Genomic DNA, 25,167 nt, shown 5'->3' with positions numbered 1-25,167 from the left:
CAGTGTTACAGTGAGGGGTATGTCAGAGTGTTACAGTGAGGGGTGTGGGTTATATCAGTGTTACAGTGAGGGGTATGTCAGAGTGTTACAGTGAGGGGTGTGGGTTATATCAGTGTTACAGTGAGGGGTATGTCAGAGTGTTACAGTGAGGGGTGTGGGGTATATCAGTGTTACAGTGAGGGGTGTGGGGTATATCAGTGTTACAGGGAGGGGTGTGGGTTATATCAGTGTTACAGTGAGGGGTATGTCAGAGTGTTACAGTGAGGGGTGTGGGGTATATCAGTGTTACAGTGAGGGGTGTGGGGTATATCAGTGTGACAGTGAGTGGTGTGGGTTATATCAGAGTGTTACAGTGAGGGGTGTGAGATATATCAGTGTTACAGTGAGGTATTGGGTATATCAGTGTTACAATGATGGGTGTGGGGTATATCAGAGTGTTACAGTGAGGGGTGTTGGATATATCAGAGTGTCACAGTGAGGGGTGTGGGGTATATCAGTGTTACAGTGATGGGTGTGGGGTATATGAGTGTTACAGTGAGGGGTGTGGGGTATATCGGAGTGTTACAGTGAGGGATGTGGGGTATATCAGTGTTACAGTGAGGGGTGTGGGATATCAGAGTGTTACAGTAAGGGGTGGGGGGTATATCAGTGCTACAGTGAGGGGTGTGGGGTATATCAGAGTGTTACAGTGAGGGGTGTGGGGTATAGCAGTGTTACAGTGAAGGGTGTGGGGTATATCAGAGTGTTACAGTGAGGGGTGTGGAGTATATTCGTGTTACAGTGAGGGGTGTGGGGCATATCAGTGTTACAGTAAGGGGTGTGGGGTACATCAGTGTTACAGTGAGTGGTGTGGGTTATATCAGAGTGTTACAGTGAGGGGTGTGAGATATATCAGTGTTACAGTGATGGGTGTGGGGTATATGAGTGTTACAGTGAGGGGTGTGGGGTATATCAGTGTTACAGTGAGGGGTGTGGGGTATATCAGTGTTACAGGGAGGGGTGTGGGGTATATCAGTGTTACAGGGAGGGGTGTGGGGTATATCAGAGTGTTACAGTGAGGGGTGTGGGGAATATCAGAGTGTTACAGTGAGGGGTGTCGGGTATATCAGAGTGTTACAGTGAGGGGTGTGCGGTATATCAGAGTGTTACAGTGAGGGGTGCGGGGTATATCAGTGTTACAGTGAAGGGTGTGGGGTATATCGGAGTGTTACAGTGAAGGGTGTGGGGTATATCAGTGTTACAGTGAGGGGTGCGGGATATCAGAGTGTTACAGTGAGGGGTGGGGGGTATATCAGAGTGTTACAGTGAAGGGTGTGGGGTATATCAGTGTTACAGTGAGGGGTGCGGGATATCAGAGTGTTACAGTGAGGGGTGGGGGGTATATCAGTGCTACAGTGAGGGGTGTGGGGTATATCAGAGTGTTACAGTGAGGGGTGTTGGGTATATTAGTGTTACAGTGAAGGGTGTGGGGTATATCAGAGTGTTACAGTGAGCGGTGTGGGGTATATCAGAGTGTTACAGTGAGGGGTGTGGAGTATATTAGTGTTACAGTGAGGGGTGCGGGGTATATCAGTGTTACAGGGAGGGGTGTGGGGTATATCAGAGTGTTACAGTGAGGGGTGTGGGATATATCAGTGTTACAGTGAGGGGTGTGTGGTATGTCAGAGTGTTACAGTGAGGGATGTGGGATATATCAGTGTTACAGTGAGGGGTGTGGGGTATATCAAAGTGTTACAGTGAGGGGTGTGTGGTATGTCAGAGTGTTACAGTGAGGGGTGTGGGATATATCAGTGTTACAGTGAGGTTTGTGGGGTATGTCAGTGTTACAGTGAGGGGTGTGGGGTATATCAGTGTTACAGGGAGGGGTGTGGGATATATAAGTGTTACAGTGAGGGGTGTGGGTATATCAGTGTTACAGGGAGGGGTGTGGGGTATATCAGAGTGTTACAGTGAGGGGTGCGGGGTATATCAGTGTTACAGTTAGGTTAGTGGGGTATGTCAGTGTTACAGTGAAGGGTGTGGGGTATATCAGTGTTACAGGGAGGGGTGTGGGGTATATAAGTGTTACAGTGAGGGGTGTGGGTATATCAGTGTTACAGGGAGGGGTGTGGGGTATATCAGAGTGTTACAGTGAGGGGTGTGGGGTATATCAGTGTTACAGTGAGGTTTGTGGGGTATGTCAGTGTTACAGTGAGGGGTGTGGGGTATATCAGTGTTACAGGGAGGGGTGTGGGGTATATAAGTGTTACAGTGAGGGGTGTGGGTATATCAGTGTTACAGGGAGGGGTGTGGGGTATATCAGAGTGTTACAGTGAGGGGTGCGGGCTATATCAGAGTGTTACAGTGAGGTGTGTGGGGTATATCAGTGTGTTACAGCGAGGGGTGTGGGATATATCAGAGTGTTACAGTGAGGGGTGTGGGGTATATCAGTGTTAAGGGAGGGGTGTGGGGTATATCAGAGTGTTACAGTGAGGGGTGTGGGGTATATCAGTGTGGAACAGTGAGGGGTGTGGGGTATATCAGAGAGTTACAGTGAGGGGTGTGAGATATATCAGTGTGTTACAGAGAGGGATGTGGGTATATCAGAGTGTTACAGTGAGGGGTGTGGGGTATATCAGTGTGTTACAGTGAGGGGTGTGGGGTATATCCGAGTGTTACAGTGAGGGGTGTGGGCTATATCAGTGTGTTACATTGAGGGTTGTGGGATATATCAGTGTGTTACTGTGAGGGGTGTGGGGTATATCAGTGTTGCAGGGAGAGGTGTGGGGTATATCAATGTTACAGGGAGGGGTGTGGGTATATCAGTGTTGCAGGGAGGGGTGTGGGGTACATCAGTGTTGCAGTGAGGGGTGTGGGTATATCAGTGTTACAGGGAGGGGTGTGGGGTATATCAGAGTGTTACAGTGAGGGGTGTGGGGTATATCAGTGTTACAGGGAGGGGTGTGGGGTATATCAGAGTGTTACAGTGAAGGGTGTGGGGTATATCAATGTTACAGGGAGGGGTGTGGGGTATATCAGTGTTACAGTGAGGGGTGTGGGGTATATCAGTGTTCCAGTGAGGGGTGTGGGGTATATTAGTGTTACAGGGAGGGGTGTGGGTATATCACTGTTACAGTGAGGGGTGTGGGGTATATCAGTGTTACAGTGAGGGGTGTGGGGTATATCAGAGTGTTACAGTGAGTAGTGTGGGGTATATCAGTGTTGCAGTGAGGGGTGAGAGATATATCAGTGTTACAGTGAGGGGTGTGGGGTATATCAGAGTGTTACAGTGAGGGATGTGGGGTATATCAGAGTGTTACAGTGAAGGGTGTGGGGTATATCAATGTTACAGGGAGGGGCGTGGGGTATATCAGTGTTACAGTGAGGGGTGTGGGGTATATCAGTGTTACAGTGAGGGGTGTGGGTATATCAATGTTACAGTGAGGGGCGTGGGGTATATCAGTGTTACAGTGAGGGGTGTGGGGTATATCAGAGTGTTACAGTGAGTGGTGTGGGGTATATCAGTGTTGCAGTGAGGGGTGAGAGATATATCAGTGTTACAGTGAGGGGTGTGGGGTATATCAGAGTGTTACAGTGAGGGATGTGGGGTATATCAGAGTGTTACAGTGAGGGGTGTGGGATATATCGGAGTGTTACAGTGAGGGGTGTGAGATATATCAGTGTTACAGTGAGGGGTGTGCGGTATATCAGAGTGTTACAGTGAGCGGTGTGGGGTGTATCCGCGTTACAGTGAGGGGTGTGGGGTATATCAGACTGTTACAGTGAGGGGTGTGGGGTATATCAGAGTGTTACTGTGAGGGGTGTGGGTATATCAGTGTGTTACAGTGAGGGGTGTGGGGTATATCAGAGTGTTACAGGGAGGGGTGTGGCGTATATCAGTGTTACAGTGAGTGGTGTGGGGTATATCCGCGTTACAGTGAGGGGTGTGGGGTATATCAGACTGTTACAGTGAGGGGTGTGGGGTATATCAGAGTGTTACTGTGAGGGGTGTGGGTATATCAGTGTGTTACAGTGAGGGGTGTGGGGTATATCAGTGTTGCAGGGAGGGGTGTGGAGCATATTAGTGTTACAGTGAGGGGTGTGGGGTATATCAGTGTTACAGTAACGGGTGTGGGGTATATCAGAGAGTTACAGTGAGGGGTATGGGGTTTATCAGAGTGTTACAGTGCGCGGTGTGGGGTATATCAGTGTTGCAGGGAGGGGTGTGGGGTATATCAGTGTTGCAGGGAGAGGTGTGGGGTATATCAATGTTACAGGGAGGGGTGTGGGGTATATCAGGGTTGCAGGGAGGGGTGTGGGGTATATCAGTGTTGCAGGGAGAGGTGTGGGGTATATCAATGTTACAGGGAGGGGTGTGGGGTATATCAGGGTTGCAGGGAGGGGTGTGGGGTATATCAGTGTTACAGGGAGGGTTGTGCGTTATTTCAGTGTGTTACAGTGAGGGGTGTGGGTATATCAGTGTTACAGGGAGGGTTGTGCGGTATTTCAGAGTGTTACAGTGAGGGATGTGGGGTATATCAGTGTTACAGGGAGGGGTGTGGGGTATATCAGAGTGTTACTGTGAGGGGTGTGGGATATATCAGAGTGTTACAGTGAGAGGTGTGGGGTATATCAGAGTGTTACATTGAGGGGTGTGGGTATATCAGTGTGTTACAGTGAGGGGTTTGGGGTATATCAGAGTGTTAAAGGGAGGGGTGTGGGGTATATCAGAGTGTTACAGTGAGGGATGTGGGTATATCAGTGTGTTACAGTGAGGGGTGTGGGGTATATCAGAGGGTTAAAGGGAGGGGTGTGGGGTATATCAGTGTTGCAGGGAGGGGTGTGGGGTATATCAGGGTTGCAGGGAGGGGTGTGGGGTATATCAGTGTTGCTGTGAGGGGTGTGGGGTATTTCAGAGTGTTACAGTGAGGGGTATGGGGTATTTCAGAGTGTTACAGTGAGGGGTGTGGGGTATATCAGTGTTACAGGGAGGGGTGTGGGGTATATCAGAGTGTTACAGTGAAGGGTGTGGGGTATATTAATGTTACAGGGAGGGGTGTGGGGTATATCAGTTTTACAGTGAGGGGTGTGGGGTATATCAGTGTTCCAGTGAGGGGTGTGGGTATATCAATGTTACAGTGAGGGGTGTGGGTATATCAGTGTTACAGTGAGTGGTGTGGCGTATATCAGTGTTACAGTGAGGGGTGTGAGATACATCAGTGTTACAGTGAGGGGTGTGCGGTATATCAGAGTGTTACAGTGAGGGGTGTGGGGTATATCCGCGTTACAGTGAGGGGTGTGGGGTATATCAGAGTGTTACAGTGAGGGGTGTGGGATATATCAGAGTGTTACAGTGAGGGGTGTGGGTTATATCAGTGTTACAGTGAGGGGTGCGGTGTATATCAGTGTTACAGTGAGGGCTGTGGGGTATATCAGACTGTTACAGTGAGGGGTGTGTGGTATATCAGAGTGTTACAGTGAGGGGTGTGGGGTATATCAGAGTGTTACAGTGAGGGGTGTGGGATATATCAGTGTTACAGTGAGGGGTGTGGTGTATATCAGTGTTACAGTGAGGGGTGTGGGGTATATCAGAGTGTTACTGTGAGGGGTGTGGGTATATCAGTGTGTTACAGTGAGGGGTGTGGGGTATATCAGAGTATTGCAGGGAGGGGTGTGGCATATATCAGTGTTGCAGGGAGTGGTGTGGAGCATATTTGTGTTACAGTGAGGGGTGTTGGGTATATCAGTGTTACAATAACGGGTGTGGGGTATATCAGAGAGTTACAGTGAGGGGTGTGGGATATATCAGTGTGTTACATTGAGGGTTGTGGGATATATCAGTGTTGCAGGGAGGGGTGTGGGGTATATCAGTGTTGCAGGGAGAGGTGTGGGGTATATCAATGTTAAAGGGAGGGGTGTGGGGTATATCAGAGTGTTACAGTGAGGGGTGTGGGTTATATCAGTGTTACAGGGAGTGGTGTGGGGTATATCAGAGTGTTACAGTGAAGGGTGTGGGGTATATCAATGTTACAGGGAGGGGTGTGGGGTATATCAGTGTTACAGTGAGGGGTGTGGGGTATATCAGTGTTCCAGTGAGGGGTGTGGGTATATCAATGTTACAGTGAGGGGTGTGGGGTATATCAGAGTGTTACAGTGAGTGGTGTGGTGTATATCAGTGTTGCAGTGAGGGCTGTGAGATATATCAGTGTTACAGTGAGGGGTGTGGGGTATATCAGAGTGTTACAGTGAGGGATGTGGGGTATATCAGAGTGTTACAGTGAGGGGTGTGGGATATATCAGAGTGTTACCGTGAGGGGTGTGAGATATATCATGTTACAGTGAGTGGTGTGCGGTATATCAGAGTGTTACAGTGAGGGGTGTGGGGTATATCCGCATTACAGTGAGGGGTGTGGGGTATATCAGAGTGTTACAGTGAGGGGTGTGGGCTATATCAGAGCGTTACATTGAGGGGTGTGAGATATATCAGTGTTACAGTGAGGGGTATGGGATGTATCAGAGTGTTACAGTGAGGGGTGTGGGGTATATCAGAGTGTTACAGTGAGGGGGTGGGGTATATCAGAGTGTTACAGTGAGGGGTGTGGGATATATCAGTGTTACATGTGAGGGGTGTGGTGTGTATCAGTGTTACAGTGAGGGGTGTGGGGTATATCAGACTGTTACAGTGAGGGGTGTGGGGTATATCAGAGTGTTACAGTGAGGGGTGTGGGGTATATCAGAGTGTTACGGTGAGGGGTGTGGGTATATCAGTGTTACAGTGAGGGGTGTGGTGTATATCAGTGTTACAGTGAGGGGTGTGGGATATATCAGTGTGTTACAGTGAGGGGTGTGGGGTATATCAGAGTGTTACAGTGAGGAGTGCGGGATATATCAGAGTGTTACAGTGAGGGGTGTGGGGTATATCAGAGTGTTACAGTGAGGAGTGCGGGATATATCAGAGTGTTACAGTGAGGGGTGTGGGGTATATCAGAGTGTTACAGTGAGGGGTGTGCGGTATATCAGTGTTACAGTGAGGGGTGTGGGGTATATCAGTGTTCAGGGAGGGGTGTGGGGTATATCAGAGTGTTACAGTGAGCGGTGTGGGGTATATGAGTGTTACAGGGAGGGGTGTGGGGTATATCAGTGTTACAGTGAGGGGTGTGGGGTATATCAGTGTTACAGTGAGGGGTGTGGGGTATATGAGTGTTACAGTGAGGGGTGTGGGATATATCAGTGTTACAGGGAGGGGTGTGGGGTATATCAGTGTTACAGTGAGGGGTGTGAGGTATATCAGTGTTACAGTGAGGGGTGTGGGGTATATCAGTGTGTTACAGTGAGGGATGTGGGGTATATCAGAGTGTTACAGTGAGGGGTGTGGCGTATATCAGTGTTACAGTGAGGGGTGTGGGGTATATCAGTGTTACAGGGAGGGGTGTGGGGTATATCAGTGTTACAGTGAGGGGTGTGGGGTATATCAGAGTGTTACAGGGAGGGGTGTGGGGTATATCAGAGTGTTACAGTGAGGGGTGTGGGGTATATCAGTGTTACAGTGAGGGGTGTGGGGTATATCAGTGTTACAGGGAGGGGTGTGGGGTATATCAGTGTTACAGTGAGGGGTGTGGGGTATATCAGAGTGTTACAGTGAGGGGTGTGCGGTATATCAGTGTTACAGTGAGGGGTGTGGGGTATATCAGTGTTACAGGGAGGGGTGTGGGGTATATCAGTGTTACAGGGAGGGGTGTGGGGTATATGAGTGTTACAGGGAGGGGTGTGGGGTATATCAGTGTTACAGTGAGGGGTATGTCAGAGTGTTACAGTGAGGTGTGCGGGGTATATCAGTGTTACAGTGAGGGGTGTGGGGTATATTGTGTTACAGGGAGGGGTGTTTTTAGACGGGGGTAGCTTCCCCTTTAACGTTGTTGGCAGTTTTCACTGATGCTGTGGTTAACTCTGACTCTGCATTTTGCTGGGATGAAGTCATTGCCCACAGCAGGCCCCTTGCCGGGGTCAGTTCGTCCCAGTGGGTGTCGGAATATCCTATTTAGGAAGCAGTTTGAGAACCTCGGAACTCCCGCTGCCCCAGACCCTGGCCTCCCCCCCCCCCCCCCCCCCCCCCCCCCCCCCATCCTAGAAGGTCACTGTTCATTCCAGTTCCTATGCTTGTTCCCCTCTGCCCCTCCTCCCCGCCCACCGCATTCCTGTCCCTCCCCCCCCCCCCCCCCCCCGCCCCCATGCCAACCCCCTCCCAGTGCCCTTTCCCCTGGATGGGGGGCGGGGGGTGGGGGCGGGGAAGGTTGGTGGTGCAAGTCAGCACCTTTGGCAATTCGGCTGCAATAGGCATCGAGCTCCACTGAGCTTCTCGTCAGGGCGTGGATCGTCGGGCGGAGGACCCGGCTGAGGGCTCCCCCCCTCCGACCCAACCCCCTGCCGCGCTTCCCTTACCCAGAGGCACTGAGCCCTGAGGTAGTCCCCCCTCACCCCCTCCTCCCTAGCCCTGCAACAGTTGCAGAGAGAAAGGGGTTTCTGGATCTATCACAGCGGATCACATAGGGAGAGAGATAGAGATGGTGGATGACAGAGGATGGTGCATGGGGAGATCGCAGAGAATGGGTCAAGGGGAGTGGGTCACGGAGTAAGCTCACCCGGGGTGGATCACAGAGTGGTGATTGGTTGGTGGGTCACAGGGAGCAAATTATAGAGGATGGATCACATAGAGAGACGGGAGCCTAATGAGTGGATCACAGATAGAAAACCGATCACAAAAAGCGGCACCCAGGGAGCAATGCACCCAGGGAGTGGATCACAGGGAATGATTCCCTTTGTTCTGGGCCAGGGTTTAGAGAAGCCCAAAGTCTATCATGGAGCTCACCTGCCCCACAACTTTTAATAAATTGTGGTTATGGGGACCACACGGGCCTACTTTGCAGGTGTGATGCAACAGAGATCTAAAGTAGTTTTAAAACAAAGCCATGTTTATTTATCAATCCAGTTAACCCTTTATAAACCCACAGTAAACATCTTAACAACTATCAACACCAATAAATCCCCACAGGTACAATATTCGATAAGTATCCCTTCATAACTTTCCTAACAACATCCATAAGACCAAAAGACCCTTTTTACAGAAAGACAGCGGGTTTAAATTCTCGACAGAAACAGGTATTACTTTGTAATCCTCAAATGATCTGGAGACAGTCTTCAGATTGCAGAGAGAGATCGATGCACCTTCCTGCTGTGACTGCAGCTTCCTCGACTCTGAAAACGAAACTATAACACACAGACACACACCAGCTTTTTTTGCTCAAAGTGAGAGTGAAAACAGAGTCACAGCTCACCTCCATCCACACGCTGGCATCACTGCAGCTATTTGATAAGCATCCATTTCTTAAAGGTACTTTCACATGACACCATGGAGATGGAGTGGATCACAAAGATTGTAAAACTTATTACGATCCCGGATCAGGCCCCAACATTTGTTCGGATACCGGAAAGGAACCCCGATACCCTCCTTAAATTTGTAAAACTGTGATTGAAGCATTCCTCGCTCCAGGAATGATTCCATGACAAAACCGGGATATGGTATATTAAAACCAACTTCATTGTTCAACTCACTTTACCATCAGAGAAATATAGTGCGCGATGCAGCCACCGTGTTGCGCCTGGCATGGGTCTGGGCATGCCGGGTAACAGCGGAAAAGGCCAACATCGAGAGTCGCGCCGGGCGCAAACCGGTTTGCTAGCTCACCGGCCCGCTACCGATGGCGAGTTCCGGAACGCATCCAAATCTGGCGAGAATATCAGTAACCCTCATTTACGTTCATTTCAATCTCATTCGCGAGATTGTTTGCTTGGTACGAAGATCGTATGTGGGATGGGTATTTAAGAGGTTCCTGTGCGGGGGGTGGGGGGGTCTCCATGTATACGGGGTCTCTGGGAGGGGGTAGGTTGGGTCACCCCCATACTTGGGGGAAGGGGAGGAGGCCTAGAAAATCCAGGAGTGTGAGGTTGTTTTGCGAAGCGGGGAGAGGGGAGGGTAGCTGCTGGTATGGGCCAGGGTTTAGAGAACCCCAAAGTGTATCATGGAGTTCCCCTGACCCACAACTTTTAATAGATTGTGGTATGGGGAGCACACGGCCCACTCTCCAGGTGTGGGACAGCAGAAATGGAAAAGTATTAAAGCAAAACAATGTTTATTCTATGAACTGAAGTTAACCTTTTTAAAACATACAGTGAACATCTTAGCAACCATCAATTCAAATACAACCCCCAAAGAATACAACACTAAGTAATTCTTACTTTCTTTTTAACATCCATACGACTTAAAAACAAAACCTTTATCAGAAGCACATCAGGTTAAAGTCACTGCTGAAAACAATTACAATTCTGAATTCACCAAATGATCAAGAGATAGTCTTTTGATGGCAGAGAGAACAGCAGTACACCTGCTTTGTCTGGCTTCAGCTCCAACACTGAAAACGGAACTAAGACACACCCTGCAGCAAACAGCCTAAAACAAAAGTAAAAAGCTGACAGACAGCCCAGCTCCACCCACTCTCTGACATCACTGCAGTAGTAAACACCCATTTCTTAAAGGTACTCTCACTACAGATATTTATATACATAGCCATTTATAAACACCCATTTCTTAAAGGTACTCTCACATGACACCGCCCTTGGGTCCTCGCATCGGGCCGCCCGCTCAAAATGGCGACCCGATAGAGGGATTTTCCCGGGAATGCCTCGCAATTCCTCCCAGGAGAAGCACAAATCACTTGCAATGCACCGCCGGCGGGGGAGCAAAGTCCTCCAGATGAAGATTCTTGCCGAATGTCACTAAGTATCTACTCTCCAGAAATTATAACACAATCCCATTTGGCATCTCCGTGTAAACAGAGGCATGCCGGGAAAGAATGATGATCTCGCATTTACAACATCTTAATTACATCTTCTGCAGCCACAAAGTCTGACGGTCATTCAAACCAGAATTTGAAACAAAATATTACTGCAGCATATACATGCACACCCTAATCCAGGCAAGATCAGAGAGAGAGTGTGGATCAGAGAGAGAGAGTGGATCAGAGAGAGAGAGTGGCTCAGAGAGAGAGAGTGGATCAGCGAGAGGGTGGATCAGAGAGAGAGGGAGGATCAGAGAGAGAGAGAGAGTGGATCAGAGAGAGAGGGAGGATCAGAGAGAGAGTGCGTCAGAGAGAGAGGGAGGATCAGAGAGAGAGAGAGAGTGGATCAGAGAGAGAGTGGGTCAGAGAGAGAGGGAGGATCAGAGAGAGAGAGTGGACCAGGGGGAGAGTGGATCAGGGGGAGAGTGGATCAGGGGAGAGTGGTGAATACAGTGAGGGGTATATGCACTATGGGTTGTATACAGGGAGGAGTATATGAACTGTGGGGTATATATCTACTGTGGGTGTACAGGATTAGGGGTATATGCTCTACAGGGTGTATACAGTGAGTGCTGTATGCTCATTATGTGTGTATAGAATGAGGGTTAAAGCACTGTGGGGTACATACACTGTGGGTGCCAGCAGTAAAGGGTATATGCAATGTGGAATGTATCCAGTGAGAGTATATGCACTGTGGGGTGTATGCAGTGAAGGGTATATGCACTGTGGGGTGTATACAGTGAGAGTATATGCACTGTGGGGTGTATGCAGTGAAGGGTATATGCACTGTGGGGTGTATGCAGTGAGAGTATATGCACTGTGGGGTGTATGCAGTGAGAGTATATGCACTGTGGGGTGTATGCAGTGAGGGGTATATGCACTGTGGCGTGTATACAGTGAGGGGTATATGCACTGTGGGGTGTATGCAGTGAGAGTATATGCACTGTGGCGTGTATACAGTGAGAGTATATGCACTGTGGGATGTATACAGTGAGAGTATATGCACTGTGGAGTGTATACAGTGAGAGTATATGCACTGTGGGGTGTATACAGTGAGAGTATATGCACTGTGGGGTGTATGCAGTGAGAGCATATGCACTGTGGGGTGTATGCAGTGAGAGTATATGCACTGTGGCGTGTATACAGTGAGAGTATATGCACTGTGGGGTGTATACAGTGAGAGGATATGCACTGTGGGGTGTATGCAGTGAGAGTATATGCACTGTGGGGTGTATGCAGTGAGAGTATATGCACAGTGGCGTGTATACAGTGAGAGTATATGCGCTGTGGGGTGTATGCAGTGAGAGTATATGCACTGTGGGGTGTATGCAGTGAAGGGTATATGCACTGTGGGGTGTATGCAGTGATAGGTATATGCACTGTGGGGTGTATACAGTGAAGGGTATATGCACTGTTGGGTGTATACAGTGAGGGGTATATGCACTGTGGGGTGTATGCAGTGAAGGGTATATGCACTGCGGGGTGTATACAGTGAGAGTATATGCACTGTGGGGTGTATGCAGTGAAGGGTATATGCACTGTGGGGTGTATGCAGTGAGGGGTATATGCACTGTGGCGTGTATACAGTGAGGGGTATATGCACTGTGGGGTGTATACAGTGAGGGTTTTTTGCGCTGTGGGGTGTATACAGTGAGGGGTATATGCACTGTGGGGTGTATGCAGTGATAGGTATATGCACTGTGGGGTGTATGCAGTGAGAGTATATGCACTGTGGGGTGTATACAGTGAAGGGTATATGCACTGTGGGGTGTATGCAGTGAAGGGTATATGCACTGTGGCGTGTATTGAGTGAGAGTATATGCACTGTGGGGTGTATACAGTGAGAGTATATGCACTGTGGGGAGTATGCAGTGAGAGTATATGCACTGTGGGGTGTATGCAGTGAGAGTATATGCACTGTGGGGTGTATGCAGTGAGAGTATATGCACTGTGGCGTGTATACAGTGAGATTATATGCACTGTGGGATGTATACAGTGAGAGTATATGCACTGTGGGGTGTATACAGTGAGAGTATATGCACTGTGGGGTGTATACAGTGAGGGTGCACTGTGGCGTGTATACAGTGAGAGTATATGCACTGTGTGGTGTATGCAGTGAGAGTATATGCACAGTGGCGTGTATACAGTGAGAGTATATGCGCTGTGGGGTGTATGCAGTGAGAGTATATGCACTGTGGGGTGTATGCAGTGAAGGGTATATGCACTGTGGGGTGTATACAGTGAGAGTATATGCACTGTGGGGTGTATGCAGTGATAGGTATATGCACTGTGGGGTGTATGCAGTGAGAGTACATGCACTGTGGGGTGTATGCAGTGAGAGTATATGCACTGTGGGGTGTATGCAGTGAAGGGTATATGCACTGTGGGGTGTATGCAGTGAGAGTATATGCACAGTGGCGTGTATACAGTGAGAGTACATGCGCAGTGGGGTGTATGCAGTGATAGGTATATGCACTGTGGGGTGTATGCAGTGAGAGTATATGCACTGTGGGGTGTATGCAGTGAGAGTATATGCACTGTGGCGTGTATACAGTGAGAGTATATGCACTGTGGGATGTATACAGTGAGAGTATATGCACTGTGGGGTGTATACTGTGAGAGTATATGCACTGTGGGGTGTATACAGTGAGAGTGCACTGTGGGGTGTATGCAGTGAGAGTATATGCACTGTGGGGTGTATGCAGTGAGAGTATATGCACTGTGGGGTGTATGCAGTGAGAGTATATGCACTGTGGCGTGTATACAGTGAGAGTATATGCACTGTGGGGTGTATACAGTGAGAGGATATGCACTGTGGGGTGTCTGCGGTGAGAGTATATGCACTGTGGGGTGTATGCAGTGAGAGTATATGCACAGTGGCATGTATGCAGTGAGAGTATATGCGCTGTGGGGTGTATGCAGTGAGAGTATATGCACTGTGGGGTGTATGCAGTGAAGGGTATATGCACTGTGGGGTGTATGCAGTGATAGGTATATGCACTGTGGGGTGTATACAGTGAAGGTATATGCACTGTTGGGTGTATACAGTGAGGGGTATATGCACTGTGGGGTGTATGCAGTGAAGGGTATATGCACTGTGGGGTGTATACAGTGAGAGTATATGCACTGTGGGGTGTATGCAGTGAAGGGTATATGCACTGTGGGGTGTATGCAGTGAGGGGTATATGCACTGTGGCGTGTATACAGTGAGGGGTATATGCACTGTGGGGTGTATACAGTGAGGGTTTTTTGCGCTGTGGGGTGTATACAGTGAGGGGTATATGCACTGTGGGGTGTATACAGTGATAGGTATATGCACTGTGGGGTGTATGCAGTGAGAGTATATGCACTGTGGGGTGTATACAGTGAAGGGTATATGCACTGTGGGGTGTATGCAGTGAAGGGTATATGCACTGTGGCATGTATACAGTGAGAGTATATGCACTGCGGGGTGTATACAGTGAGAGTATATGCACTGTGGGGTGTATGCAGTGAGAGTATATGCACTGTGGGGTGTATACAGTGAGAGTATATGCACTGTGGGATGTATACAGTGAGAGTATATGCACTGTGGGGTGTATACAGTGAGAGTATATGCACTGTGGGGTGTATACATTGAGAGTGCACTGTGGCGTGTATACAGTGAGAGTATATGCACTGTGTGGTGTATGCAGTGAGAGTATATGCACAGTGGCGTGTATACAGTGAGAGTATATGCGCTGTGGGGTGTATGCAGTGAGAGTATATGCACTGTGGGGTGTATGCAGTGAAGGGTATATGCACTGTGGGGTGTATACAGTGAGAGTATATGCACTGTGGGGTGTATGCAGTGATAGGTATATGCACTGTGGGGTGTATACAGTGAGAGTATATGCACTGTGGGGTGTATGCAGTGATAGGTATATGCACTGTGGGGTGTATGCAGTGAGAGTATATGCACTGTGGGGTGTATGCAGTGAGAGTATATGCACTGTGGGGTGTATGCAGTGAAGGGTATATGCACTGTGGGGTGTATGCAGTGAGAGTATATGCACTGTGGGGTGTATGCAGTGAGAGTATATGCACTGTGGGGTGTATGCAGTGAAGGGTATATGCACTGTAGGGTGTATGCAGTGAGAGTATATGCACAGTGGCGTGTATACAGTGAGAGTATATGAGCAGTGGGGTGTATGCAGTGATAGGTATATGCACTGTGGAGTGTATGCAGTGAGAGTATATGCACTGTGGGGTGTATGCAGTGAAGGGTATATGCACTGTGGGGTGTATGCAGTGAGAGTATATGCACTGTGGGGTGTATGCAGTGATAGGTATATGCACTGTGGCGTGTATACAGTGAGAGTATATGCGCTGTGGGGTGTATGCAGTGAAGGGTATATGCACTGTGGGGTGTATGCAGTGAGAGTATATGCACTGTGGCGTGTTTGCAGTGAGAGTATATGCACTGTGGGGCGTATGCAGTGAGAGTATATGCACTGTGGGGTGTATGCAGTGAGAGTATATGCACTGTGGGGTGTATGCAGTGAGAGTATATGAACTGTGGGGTGTATGCAGTGAGAGTATATGCACTGTAGGGTGTATGCAGTGAGAGTATATGCACTGTGGGGTGTATGCAGTGAGAGTATAAGCACTGTGGGGTGTATACAGTGAGAGTATATGCACTGTGGCGTGTATACAGTGAGAGTACATGCACTGTGGCGTGTATACAGTGAGAGTATATGCACTGTGGGGTGTATGCAGTGAGAGTATATGCACTGTGGGGTGTAAGCAGTGAAGGGTATATGCACTGTGGGGTGTATGCAGTGAAGGGTATATGCACTGTGGGGTGTATGCAGTGAAGGGTATATGCACTGTGGGGTGTATACAGTGAGAGTATATGCACTGTGGGGTGTATACAGTGAGAGTATATGCACTGTGGCGTGTATACAGTGAGAGTATATGCACTGTGGCGTGTATACAGTGAAGGGTATATGCACTGCGGCGTGTATACAGTGAGAGTATGTGCACTGTGGCGTGTATGCAGTGAAGGGTATATGCACTGTGGCGTGTATACAGTGAGAGTATATGCACTGTGGCGTGTATACAGTGAAGGGTATATGCACTGTGGCGTGTATGTAGTGAGAGTATATGCACTGTGGCGTGTATACAGTGAGAGTATATGCACTGTGGCGTGTATACAGTGAAGGGTATATGCGCTGTGGCGTGTATACAGTGAAGGGTATATGCACTGTGGCGTGTATACAGTGAGAGTATATGCACTGTGGGGTGTATACAGTGAGAGTATATGCGCTGTGGGGTGTATACAGTGAGAGTATATGCACTGTGGCGTGTATACAGTGAAGGGTATATGCACTGTGGCGTCTATGCAGTGAAGGGTATATGCACTGTGGGGTGAATACAGTGAGAGTATATGCGCTGTGCGGTGTATGCAGTGATAGGTATATGCACTGTGGGGTGTATGCAGTGATAGGTATATGCGCTGTGGGGTGTATACAGTGAGGGGTATATGCACTGTGGGGTGTATACAGTGAGGGGTATATACACTGTGGCGTGTATACAGTGAGGGGTATATGCACTGTGGGGTGTATCCAGTGAGGGGTATATGCACTGTGGGGTGTATACAGTGAGGGGTATATGCACTGTGGGGTGTATGCAGTGATAGGTATATGCACTGTGGCGTGTATACAGTGAGAGTATATGCACTGTGGGGTGTAAGCAGTGATAGGTAAATGCACTGTGGGGTGTATGCAGTGATAGGTATATGCACTGTGGGGCATATGCAGTGAAGGGTATATGCACTGTGGCGTGTATACAGTGAGAGTATATGCACTGTGGCGTGTATACAGTGAGAGTATATGCACTGTGGGGTGTATGCAGTGAAGGGTATATGCACTGTGGGGTGTATGCAGTGAAGGGTATATGCACTGTGGGGTGTATACAGTGAGAGTGCACTGTGGGGTGTATGCAGTGAAGGGTATATGCACTGTGGGGTGTATGCAGTGAAGGGTATATGCGCTGTGGGGTGTTTACAGTGATAGTGCACTGTGGGGTGTATACAGTGAGAGTATATGCACTGTGGGGTGTATGCATTGAAGGGTATATGCACTGTGGGGTGTATACAGTGAGAGTGCACTGTGGGGTGTATACAGTGAGAGTATATGCACTGTGGGGTGTATACAGTGAGAGTATATGCACTGTGGGGTGTATGCAGTGAAGGGTATATGCACAGTGGGGTGTATACAGTGAGAGTGCACTGTGGGGTGTATGCAGTGAAGGGTATATGCACTGTGGGGTGTATGCAGTGAAGGGTATATGCACTGTGGGGTGTATACAGTGAGGGGTATATGCACTGTGGGGTGTATACAGTGAGAGTATATGCGCTGTGGGGTGTATGCAGTGAAGGGTATATGCACTGTGGGGTGTATGCTGTGAAGGGTATATGCACTGTGGTGTGTATGCAGTGAGAGTATATGCACTGTGGGGTGTATGCAGTGATAGGTATATGCACTGTGGCATGTATACAGTGAGAGTATATGCACTGTGGGGTGTATGCAGTGAAGGGTATATGCACTGTGGGGTGTATGCAGTGAAGGGTATATGCACTGTGGGGTGTATGCAGTGAGAGTATATGCGCTGTGGGGTGTATGCAGTGAAGGGTATATGCACTGTGGGGTGTATGCAGTGAAGGGTATATGCACTGTGGGGTGTATGCAGTGAGAGTATATGCGCTGTGGGGTGTATGCAGTGAAGGGTATATGCACTGTGGGGTGTATGCAGTGAAGGGTATATGCACTGTGGGGTGTATGCAGTGAGAGTATATGCGCTGTGGGGTGTATGCAGTGAAGGGTATATGCGTTGTGGGGTGTATGCAGTGAGAGTATATGCGCTGTGGGGTGTATGCAGTGAAGGGTATATGCACTGTGGGGTGTATACAGTGAGAGTATATGCACTGTGGCGTGTATACAGTGAGAGTATATGCACTGTGGGGTGTATGCAGTGAGAGTATATGCACTGTGGGGTGTATACAGTGAGAGTATATGCACTGTGGGGTGTATACAGTGAGAGTATATGCACTGTGGGATGTATACAGTGAGAGTATATGCACTGTGGGGTGCATGCAGTGAGAGTATATGCACTGTGGGGTGTATGCAGTGAGAGTATATGCAATGTGGGATGTATGCAGTGAGAGTATATGCACTGTGGGGTGTATACAGTGAGAGTATATGCACTGTGGGGTGTATACAGTGAGAGTATATGCACTGTGGGGTGTATGCAGTGAGAGTATATGCACTGTGGCGTGTATACAGTGAGAGTATATGCACTGTGGGATGTATGCAGTGAGAGTATATGCACTGTGGGGTGTATGCAGTGAGAGTATATGCACTGTGGGGTGTATGCAGTGATAGGTATATGCACTGTGGCGTGTATACAGTGAGAGTATATGCAATGTGGGGTGTATGCAGTGATAGGTATATACGCTGTGGGGTGTATGCAGTGAAGGGTATATGCACTGTGGGGTGTATGCAGTGAGAGTATATGCACTGTGGCGTTTATACAGCGAGAGTATATGCACTGCGGGGTGTATGCAGTGAAGGGTATATGCACTGTGGGGTGTATGCAGTGATAGGTATATGCACTGTGGCGTGTATACAGTGAGAGTATATGCACTGTGGCGTGTATACAGTGAAGGGTATATGCACTGTGGCGTCTATGCAGTGAAGGGTATATGCACTGTGGGGTGAATACAGTGAGAGTATATGCGCTGTGCGGTGTATGCAGTGATAGGTATATGCACTGTGGGGTGTATGCAGTGATAGGTATATGCGCTGTGGGGTGTATACAGTGAGGGGTATATGCACTGTGGGGTGTATACAGTGAGGGGTATATACACTGTGGCGTGTATACAGTGAGGGGTATATGCACTGTGGGGTGTATCCAGTGAGGGGTATATGCACTGTGGGGTGTATACAGTGAGGGGTATATGCACTGTGGGGTGTATGCAGTGATAGGTATATGCACTGTGGCGTGTATACAGTGAGAGTATATGCACTGTGGGGTGTAAGCAGTGATAGGTAAATGCACTGTGGGGTGTATGCAGTGATAGGTATATGCACTGTGGGGCATATGCAGTGAAGGGTATATGCACTGTGGCGTGTATACAGTGAGAGTATATGCACTGTGGCGTGTATACAGTGAGAGTATATGCACTGTGGGGTGTATGCAGTGAAGGGTATATGCACTGTGGGGTGTATGCAGTGAAGGGTATATGCACTGTGGGGTGTATACAGTGAGAGTGCACTGTGGGGTGTATGCAGTGAAGGGTATATGCACTGTGGGGTGTATGCAGTGAAGGGTATATGCGCTGTGGGGTGTTTACAGTGATAGTGCACTGTGGGGTGTATACAGTGAGAGTATATGCACTGTGGGGTGTATGCATTGAAGGGTATATGCACTGTGGGGTGTATACAGTGAGAGTGCACTGTGGGGTGTATACAGTGAGAGTATATGCACTGTGGGGTGTATACAGTGAGAGTATATGCACTGTGGGGTGTATGCAGTGAAGGGTATATGCACAGTGGGGTGTATACAGTGAGAGTGCACTGTGGGGTGTATGCAGTGAAGGGTATATGCACTGTGGGGTGTATGCAGTGAAGGGTATATGCACTGTGGGGTGTATACAGTGAGGGGTATATGCACTGTGGGGTGTATACAGTGAGAGTATATGCGCTGTGGGGTGTATGCAGTGAAGGGTATATGCACTGTGGGGTGTATGCTGTGAAGGGTATATGCACTGTGGTGTGTATGCAGTGAGAGTATATGCACTGTGGGGTGTATGCAGTGATAGGTATATGCACTGTGGCATGTATACAGTGAGAGTATATGCACTGTGGGGTGTATGCAGTGAAGGGTATATGCACTGTGGGGTGTATGCAGTGAAGGGTATATGCACTGTGGGGTGTATGCAGTGAGAGTATATGCGCTGTGGGGTGTATGCAGTGAAGGGTATATGCACTGTGGGGTGTATGCAGTGAAGGGTATATGCACTGTGGGGTGTATGCAGTGAGAGTATATGCGCTGTGGGGTGTATGCAGTGAAGGGTATATGCACTGTGGGGTGTATGCAGTGAAGGGTATATGCACTGTGGGGTGTATGCAGTGAGAGTATATGCGCTGTGGGGTGTATGCAGTGAAGGGTATATGCGTTGTGGGGTGTATGCAGTGAGAGTATATGCGCTGTGGGGTGTATGCAGTGAAGGGTATATGCACTGTGGGGTGTATACAGTGAGAGTATATGCACTGTGGCGTGTATACAGTGAGAGTATATGCACTGTGGGGTGTATGCAGTGAGAGTATATGCACTGTGGGGTGTATACAGTGAGAGTATATGCACTGTGGGGTGTATACAGTGAGAGTATATGCACTGTGGGATGTATACAGTGAGAGTATATGCACTGTGGGGTGCATGCAGTGAGAGTATATGCACTGTGGGGTGTATGCAGTGAGAGTATATGCAATGTGGGATGTATGCAGTGAGAGTATATGCACTGTGGGGTGTATACAGTGAGAGTATATGCACTGTGGGGTGTATACAGTGAGAGTATATGCACTGTGGGGTGTATGCAGTGAGAGTATATGCACTGTGGCGTGTATACAGTGAGAGTATATGCACTGTGGGATGTATGCAGTGAGAGTATATGCACTGTGGGGTGTATGCAGTGAGAGTATATGCACTGTGGGGTGTATGCAGTGATAGGTATATGCACTGTGGCGTGTATACAGTGAGAGTATATGCAATGTGGGGTGTATGCAGTGATAGGTATATACGCTGTGGGGTGTATGCAGTGAAGGGTATATGCACTGTGGGGTGTATGCAGTGAGAGTATATGCACTGTGGCGTTTATACAGCGAGAGTATATGCACTGCGGGGTGTATGCAGTGAAGGGTATATGCACTGTGGGGTGTATGCAGTGATAGGTATATGCACTGTGGCGTGTATACAGTGAGAGTATATGCACTGTGGGGTGTATACAGTGAGAGTATATGCACTGTGGGATGTATACAGTGAGAGTATATGCACTGTGGGGTGCATGCAGTGAGAGTATATGCACTGTGGGGTGTATGCAGTGAGAGTATATGCACTGTGGGATGTATGCAGTGAGAGTATATGCACTGTGGGGTGTATACAGTGAGAGTATATGCACTGTGGGGTGTATGCAGTGAAGGGTATATGCACTGTGGGGCGTATGCAGTGAAGGGTATATGCACTGTGGGGCATATACAGTGAGAGTATATGCACTGTGGGGCGTATGCAGTGAAGGGTATATGCACTGTGGCGTGTATACAGTGAGAGTATATGCACTGTGGGGCGTATGCAGTGAAGGGTATATGCACTGTGGCGTGTATACAGTGAGAGTATATGCACTGTGAGGTGTATGCAGTGAGAGTATATGCACTGTGGCGTGTATACAGTTAGAGTATATGCACTGTGGGGTGTATGCAGTGAAGGGTATATGCACTGTGGGGCGTATGCAGTGAAGGGTATATGCACTGTGGGGTGTATGCAGTGAGAGTATATGCACTGTGGGGTGTATGCAGTGAGAGTATATGCACTGTGGCGTGTATACAGTGAGAGTATATGCACTGTGGGGTGTATGCAGTGAAGGGTATATGCACTGTGGGGTGTATGCAGTGAAGGGTATATGCACTGTGGGGTGTATACAGTGAGAGTATATGCACTGTGGGGTGTATGCAGTGAAGGGTATATGCACTGTGGCGTGTATACAGTGAGAGTATATGCACTGTGGGGTATATGCAGTGAAGGGTATATGCACTGTGGGGTGTATACAGTGAAGGGTATATGCACTGTGGGGTGTATGCAGTGAGAGTATATGCACTGTGGGGCGTATGCAGTGAAGGGTATATGCACTGTGGCGTGTATACAGTGAGAGTATATGCACTGTGAGGTGTATGCAGTGAGAGTATATGCACTGTGGGGTGTATACAGTGAGAGTATATGCACTGTGGCGTGTATACAGTGAGAGTATATGCACTGTGGGGTGTATACAGTGAGAGTATATGCACTGTGGTGTGTATGCAGTGAGAGTATATGCACTGTGGGGTGTATGCAGTGAGAGTATATGCACTGTGGCGTGTATACAGTGAGAGTATATGCACTGTGGGATGTATGCAGTGAGAGTATATGCACTGTGGGCCGTATGCAGTGAAGGGTATATGCACTGTGGCGTGTATACAGTGAGAGTATATGCAATGTGGGGTGTATGCAGTGATAGGTATATGCACTGTGGGGTGTATGCAGTGAGAGTATATGCACTGTGGGGTGTATACAGTGAGAGTATATGCACTGTGCGGTGTATACAGTGAGGGGTTTATGTACTGTGGGGTGTATGCAGTGAGAGTATATGCACTGTGGGGTGTATACAGTGAAGGGTATATGCACTGTGGGGTGTATGCAGTGAGAGTATATGCACTGTGGCGTGTATACAGTGAGAGTATATGCACTGTGCCGTGTATACAGTGAGAGTATATGCACTGTGGGGTGTATGCAGTGAGAGTATATGCACTGTGGCGTGTATACAGTGAGAGTATATGCACTGTGGGGTGTATGCAGTGAGAGTATATGCACTGCGGGGTGTATGCAGTGAGAGTATATGCACTGTGACGTGTATACAGTGAAGGGTATATGCACTGTGGCGTGTATACAGTGAGAGTATATGCACTGTGGGATGTATGCAGTGAAGGGTATATGCACTGTGGGGTGTATACAGTGAGAGTATATGCACTGTGGCGTGTATACAGTGAGAGTATATGCACTGTGGGGTGTATGCAGTGAAGGGTATATGCACTGTGGCGTGTATACAGTGAGAGTATATGCACTGTGGGATGTATGCAGTGAAGGGTATATGCACTGTGGCGTGTATACAGTGAGTGTATATGCACTGTGGAGTGTATACAGTGATCGGTATATGCACCGTGGCGTATATACAGTAAGGGCCATATGCACCGTGGCGTGTAAACAGTAAAGGCCATATGCACTGTGGCGTGTATTCAGTGATAGGTATATGCTCTGTGGAGTGTATACAGTGAGGAGTATATGCATGGGTGTCTGCAGTGAGGGGTGTCTGCACTGCATTGTCTATTCTGTGAGCACTGTATGCACTGTGTAGTGTATACCGTGAGCGCTGTATGCAGTGCTGGGTGTACACAGTGAGCGATGTACGCACTGCGGGGTGTATACAGTGAGCACTGTATGCACTGTTGTCTGAATAAAGTGAGGGGTATATGCACTGCGGGTCTATACAGTGAGCGGTGTATGCAGTGCCCGGTGTTTACAGTGAGGGGTATATGCATTGTGGGGTGTATACAGTGAGTGGTACATGCGCTGCAGAGTGTATACAGTGAGCGGTATATGCGCTGTGGGGTGTATACAGTGAGGGGTATATGCATTGTGGGGTGTATGCAGTGAGAGTATATGCACTGTGACGTGTATACAGTGAAGGGTATATGCACTGTGGGGCGTATGCAGTGAAGGGTATATGCACTGTGGCGTGTATACAGTGAGAGTATATGCACTGTGAGGTGTATGCAGTGAGAGTATATGCACTGTGGGGTGTATACAGTGAGAGTATATGCACTGTGGCGTGTATACAGTGAGAGTATATGCACTGTGGGGTGTATACAGTGAGAGTATATGCACTGTGGTGTGTATGCAGTGAGAGTATATGCACTGTGGGGTGTATGCAGTGAGAGTATATGCACTGTGGCGTGTATACAGTGAGAGTATATGCACTGTGGGATGTATGCAGTGAGAGTATATGCACTGTGGGGCGTATGCAGTGAAGGGTATATGCACTGTGGCGTGTATACAGTGAGAGTATATGCAATGTGGGGTGTATGCAGTGATAGGTATATGCACTGTGGGGTGTATGCAGTGAGAGTATATGCACTGTGGGGTGTATACAGTGAGAGTATATGCACTGTGCGGTGTATACAGTGAGGGGTTTATGTACTGTGGGGTGTATGCAGTGAGAGTATATGCACTGTGGGGTGTATACAGTGAAGGGTATATGCACTGTGGGGTGTATGCAGTGAGAGTATATGCACTGTGGCGTGTATACAGTGAGAGTATATGCACTGTGCCGTGTATACAGTGAGAGTATATGCACTGTGGGGTGTATGCAGTGAGAGTATATGCACTGTGGCGTGTATACAGTGAGAGTATATGCACTGTGGGGTGTATGCAGTGAGAGTATATGCACTGCGGGGTGTATGCAGTGAGAGTATATGCACTGTGACGTGTATACAGTGAAGGGTATATGCACTGTGGCGTGTATACAGTGAGAGTATATGCACTGTGGGATGTATGCAGTGAAGGGTATATGCACTGTGGGGTGTATACAGTGAGAGTATATGCACTGTGGCGTGTATACAGTGAGAGTATATGCACTGTGGGGTGTATGCAGTGAAGGGTATATGCACTGTGGCGTGTATACAGTGAGAGTATATGCACTGTGGGATGTATGCAGTGAAGGGTATATGCACTGTGGCGTGTATACAGTGAGTGTATATGCACTGTGGAGTGTATACAGTGATCGGTATATGCACCGTGGCGTATATACAGTAAGGGCCATATGCACCGTGGCGTGTAAACAGTAAAGGCCATATGCACTGTGGCGTGTATTCAGTGATAGGTATATGCTCTGTGGAGTGTATACAGTGAGGAGTATATGCATGGGTGTCTGCAGTGAGGGGTGTCTGCACTGCATTGTCTATTCTGTGAGCACTGTATGCACTGTGTAGTGTATACCGTGAGCGCTGTATGCAGTGCTGGGTGTACACAGTGAGCGATGTACGCACTGCGGGGTGTATACAGTGAGCACTGTATGCACTGTTGTCTGAATAAAGTGAGGGGTATATGCACTGCGGGTCTATACAGTGAGCGGTGTATGCAGTGCCCGGTGTTTACAGTGAGGGGTATATGCATTGTGGGGTGTATACAGTGAGTGGTACATGCGCTGCAGAGTGTATACAGTGAGCGGTATATGCGCTGTGGGGTGTATACAGTGAGGGGTATATGCATTGTGGGGTGTATACAGTGAGTGGTACATGCGCTGCTGAGTGTATACAGTGAGCGGTATATGCGCTGCAGGGTGTATACAGTGAGGGGTATATGCGCTGTGGGGTGTATACAGTGAGGGATATATGCGTTGCAGGGTGTATACAGTGAGGGGTATATGCACTCTAGGGTGTATACAGTGAGTGGTATATGTGCTGTGTGGTGT

General features: G+C 48.6%; 1 protein-coding gene across 3 annotated transcripts in view; it reads left to right on the top strand.

Moving 5' to 3' along the window:
* LOC140398955 (uncharacterized) overlaps positions 1 to 25,167 on the top strand; it is a 589,803-nt gene that overhangs the window by 326,378 nt on the left and 238,258 nt on the right. The gene's annotated exons all lie outside the window — the stretch shown is intronic.

The sequence above is a fragment of the Scyliorhinus torazame genome, chromosome 22 (assembly GCF_047496885.1).
Source record: "Scyliorhinus torazame isolate Kashiwa2021f chromosome 22, sScyTor2.1, whole genome shotgun sequence".
Lineage (NCBI taxonomy): Eukaryota > Metazoa > Chordata > Chondrichthyes > Carcharhiniformes > Scyliorhinidae > Scyliorhinus > Scyliorhinus torazame.
The sequence above is the reverse complement of the archived record's forward strand: the minus strand, read 5'-3'. Positions and strand labels throughout refer to the sequence as shown.